Here is a 5,743-nt window from a genome sequence, read left to right on the forward strand (position 1 = left end):
ATATTTGGGTATGACGTCACAGGTCCGTGACCACGCCTACCCTCAAACATGGCGTTTTTTGACGGCATGATTTACTTTCAACTGTCGAAACGGTGACTTAAACTAAATGATATTTTACATTTTGTACATTTTTGAGCAGAAGAAAGACTGATCTTCAAATACACGTATATTTCGGACCGAAACACTGCTGTTTAACATCTGGGGTATACCACTGAAAACAATATCCTTAACTTTTTTGTGCTCAGTGTATCTGGGAGCCACCCTGTCGAAAGTCCGCACCTGCACGGCAGAGATCCGTACACGGATCGCCACAGCCACAGCAGCGATGGCCAGATTAAACAGGGTGTGGGAAAGCAACATCAGTTTCCAAACAAAATGAAAGCTCTTCAAGTCGCTAGTCATCTCCATCTTACTCTACGGCTGCGAGACTTGAACACTGATGGCCGAGGACCAACGTAGAATCTAGGTATTTGAGACCAAGAGCCTGAGGAAACTGCTCCGAATACACCACACAGAGCACAAGACCAACGACTACGTTCGAAACCTGGCCAAGAGCATCGCGTGCCCCCAAGAACCCCTGCTGGCAACCGTCAAGCGTCGGAAACTGATGTGGTTCGGCCATGTCACAAGGCACGACAGCCTCTCCAAAACAATACTGCAGGGCACTGTCGAGGTAGGACGCAGACAAGGAAGACAACAAAAGAGTTGGTCAGACAACAGTAAGGATTGGACTCAGCTGAACTTCCCCGACCTACTGGTGACAGCCCCCGACAGAAATCCCCGGAGAAGGGTCTCTGCCTCCTCATCTCTCATGTCTCCCCGACGACTGTCCCAGTCAGGGGATTGATGATGATGATGATGATGATGATGATGATGATGATGATGATGATGATGATGATGATGATGATGATGATGAAGACACAATACGGCTACATATTATTTGCCAATTTGTTTTTAGGCGCTGCAGGAGCAAAATGTTCTGGTAGCAAAAATGTAAATATTGATTTGAACTGACAGTGACTATAGACGGTATGGGGTGTGTGTGTATGTCGTAGGGGTTGGGGGTTAGAGTGAGTTTTTGGAGTTGGTGTGTATATGTGTCTTGTAATGCAGGTGTGCGAGTATGTGTGGGTGGGTGTGCGTGTGAATGGATCAGGTTGTGTGTGTGGTTTACCAATTGAAAGAAATGTTGAACTTGTAAATCTTGATGATAATGTTATACACTAATGATATGGTTATGGTTATTGACATGCATTGCTGTATGTGACGTTTTTTGTATCTTGTGTTTTTGAAGATGTTGCTGAACTCTCTTCTGAGCATGGCACACACGCATATTTGAATGTAAATTATTATAATAGTATTGCTACACCCCTGCATAGCTCACACGCACACATTTCAACAGCTCATACATATTCAAAGGTGACAATAAACGAATAACAACCTGAGGTGCTGTACATCAAATGTCAATGTTCATTGTTGGTCAAACAAATGTCCACAACATTTGTTCCAATTGTATATTAAACATTGACGCAAAAGAAACCTTCCGTTCTCAACCGCTCATGCGATCGACACTTTAATTGCATCTATCGGAATGACATAATACAAGAAATACGCAAGGTATAGAACAAACCCAACTTGTTCTGGATAGATGGATGTATTTCTGCCATGTACTGACAAAACCGAGTAAGTCCATTTAAAAAAAAAGAAGATATTTCTCGTTCATAAAAAAAGTAGAAATCAATGCGCATCTGTTGTGTTAATTTCGACTTTTTAGAGTGCTTAGATAAGTAGATATGAACAAGTAAGTCCACAACCAAAAACAACTTTTTCAGTGTACATTTTGATTTTTTTTAAACATGGTTTTATTTCTTTTTGGTACATATATGACATGACAACAACATCAGACATCAACATCAAATACCATCAGGCATACACGACTATGCTATATGCATCTTCAAACATAAAAGACAAAAACCAAATATATTTTTCTCAGATCTCATTTAAATGCAACCAGTGTAGGAACAACTGTTACATACTTACACTTGTAAATAACACATTTGGCATTTAATATTATAAAATCAAACACTGTACTACTTTTAGAATATTGATCAATACCAAACAAAATAAACTTTTCATTAAAGGAAATGTTCTCAACATTGTGACATTCATTTTTAACATAATTTAACAGATCATTCCAAAATGACTGTATATACTGACACGCCCATAAACAATGTTGAATACTATCCCTCTCGTCTCTGCATAAATGACACATCACGTCTTCAACTACTCCCATTTGTTTTAATATCACATTTGTTGCCAAAATCCTATGCAATACTCGTATTTGAAACCATTTAAATTTCACTTCAGATATGTTCTTTACATACTTAAAACATCATGTCTGTCCGCCTTTCTACCTCTCTCCTTTCCTTCAAGTCCTCTCTAAACTAAAAACACACCTCTTCCGGAAATACTTCAACCCCTAGCCTGTTCAGTATCTGCCACATTGAGGAGAGGGGTCACTTGCCATCGTAGCGCGCTGTGGGCCGGCTGGGGGCGGGTTGCTATTTCATGTGCCTGTTTCTTTGTTTATTTCCGTGTTTGAAATCGGCGTGCGGGTCTAATTTTCCCTTGTACGTGCGCGCGATAGCTGTCGCGGTGTATGAGTGCGACTACACGTGCCTTGGCGTGTGTGTGCGAGTGTGCGAGGGCTGTATTTTGTATATTGATTATTTGATACATGTATAAATGTGTCTCCAGGAATATGTTTTGTTTTAATCTTGTGTCGATACCATTTAGTTCTGCCTCGTTATTAGCCATTGAGTATAACTGTTTTATCATAATTGCTTTGGTGTTGTTCTTTGGCCATTTACGTTGAATGACTTGTTATACATTGACATTGATAGTTTTATTCTTCTTCTTCTTCGTCGTTCGCTAGATAGTTTTATTATAAGAACCTTTTCTAATTCCTATTAACTCGATGTTCTTTAACTATATTTATACATAAATGCATATTGTAAAGCAGTATGCATTGTTAGAGGATCTTCTAGTAGCAGTGTTTAAATGTCGAAGCTGCTTTTCCCAGTTTTACCCAAGAGACCGACTGTATATTGTGTTATTGTATTTGTCAGACTTGATTGTACCAAGTCCCTACACATGTTGTAATGCGCTTAGAGCCAAATATTTTTGTTTTTTGTGAGGGATAGGCGCAATATAAATACACTTTATTATTTATTATTATTATCATTTCCAATCAACATCGCCTTCTAAACTATCTTCCCATTTTGTACAATTTGGACCATTTGGACGCTTTCCATCCTGTAATAATTTTTCATAATACAATTTTGCTCCTTTCATTTGGGAATGAATGACTGACACGGATTTAATACCATCAATCATACTGTTATTCTCCAATACAATATCAAACGTTCTTATATATTTTTTAATTGCTCACACACATCCTAAATAACTCAAAAAATCGTTCTGATTTGATACTTTTCACAAAACTCGTTATAGGTATAGAAACGTCCATCGTCATTAACCAACTGACCAATGAAATAATTGTTATTATCAAACCTATTCTGAAAAAAACCAAGTCTTTTTCCCAATCTTTATATTATTATTAAAAAAAAGTGGTTCTGCTAATATTTCTTTGGAGGTTTCTAAATCTATTTTTATATCGAAACTGTTCTTAAACATTAAAGTTAAACACGTCCTTCCAAAAACTATTTCAATGTTGTTTACCACTATACAGACTAGGACCACACACACCAATGTTGTCCACATCAGGATATCAAACAGTTGTTATAACTTTTCATTTGTGGACCGTAAACCTCAACTTTTGTATCCAAGTCAATTTAAGGGCTGACATATAAGTCTTAACGTGAGGAACATCAAGGCCACCATCCTTAACACTTTTAACTACAGCATTTCTACTTATCCCATCACGTTTTTGATTCCACACAAAGTCGAAAATCCTAGTCTGTAAATCATTTATAAACTTGTCTGGAGGGTTTGGCAACAACATCCACAAATATACAAGCTTGGACAATATTAAGAATTTCAAAACTGCTATTCTACCTATATAGGGGTTATCAATCTCTTAGACCAAATCAAAAATAATCGTTTTACTGCTTGAAATTGTATATCAAAATTCATTTGTACACAGTTCTTTAAATCACTCGTAAACCAAATACCCAATACTTTAAACTTTTGGGGGTTTCATTCAAAATCAAGGTGTGGCATATACCTTACATCACTATGTATATTACAAAACCAAACAATTGCTGTTTCGTCAATATTCATTCTTAACTCCGATTTATTTCCAAAATCGTTTAATATGTTCATTGTTTCCTCAAACGTCTCCATATCTCCTATTTGAAATAATTCAGTATCGTCGGCGAATTGTGACAACTTAAATTCTGTTTCACCGATAACAATTCTCTTAATATTTTTATTTTCCTTAATCATAAGTGAAAATACTTCAGCATACAAAATAAACAAATAAGGAGATATAGGATCGCCCTGTCAACATCCTCTTCCTACATTAAACCAGGGGCTAGGCTGACCGTTTACTAATACAGTCGACTTAATATTTAAATAAAACGTCTTTATCCACCTCAAAATATCATTTTTAAATCCAAATGCCTTAAGCGTTTTAATAATAAAACGCCAGTCCAGCGAATCAAACGCCTTCTCAAAACCAATGCACATCAACAATCCTGCTATTTTATGCTCATTACAATATTCAATCAGATCATACATTAAATGCACATTATTTCCAATATATCTATTGGCCATAAAACCAGACTGATCTTTGCTAATTAGTTTTGGCAGGACAGTTTTCATCCTTTTTGCAATACAGGATGTTGCAATTTTATATACAACGTTTATTAGGGAGATAGGCCTCCAATATTTCAAATATTCCCTTGGTTTATCCCCCTTGGGAATACATATTATGACACCTTCTCTTTGAGTGGAGGGCATTTCTCCTTTTTCAAAACCATCGTTTATTGCTCGAACAACTAAACACCCTATGCGCTGTTTCCAAAAAACCTCATAAAATTCCACAGTAAATCCATAAGAACCGGGACTTTTTTCGTTTTTCATCTTTTTTTAATGCTGCTGTAGCTTCTTCCATATTAATTTTGCCTTCTAAGCTTTTCAGTGTACATTAATGTTTTGGCAAAACCAAGTAAGTCCAAGGGGTTTTCAATGTTCGTAGTATGGCAGTTTCAAAATTCTTGTCAGACCACTCATATATAAAAGACGTCAAGTCTAGAACACACAAATGACGTAATTCGATAAGGCGATACATAATGACGTCACCTTATGACGTTTTATTTCCAACATTGTCCTTCTCTAAATGATTCTCCTGACCATCCGTGTCTCCCTTCCTCACTCCCCCTCTCCCTCCCTCCTTACCTCCCTTCCTACCTCTCTCTTTCCCTCCATCCATCTATCTGTCTAGCAATCCCTACCTCTATCGCTATCTCTCCCGTCTTTCCTCTTTCTAGTTCCCTCCTCCATTATTCTCTCTATCCCTCCATCCCTTTCGCTCTCTCCTCCTCCCTCTCTTACACCATCCCTCTCTCTTTGTATTGATGTAATTCTATTTGTGCACTTCTAACAATTGTTTTATTTATGTATTTATGTGTATTTCTTTTTTAATTTTCTTCTCTTAATATCTTTATACCTTTTAAATTGATTTCCGACGACTTGTTCGTTTGTTTGTTTGTAAGTCGTG

The sequence above is a fragment of the Littorina saxatilis genome, unplaced genomic scaffold, assembly GCF_037325665.1.
Source record: "Littorina saxatilis isolate snail1 unplaced genomic scaffold, US_GU_Lsax_2.0 scaffold_753, whole genome shotgun sequence".
NCBI lineage: Eukaryota > Metazoa > Mollusca > Gastropoda > Littorinimorpha > Littorinidae > Littorina > Littorina saxatilis.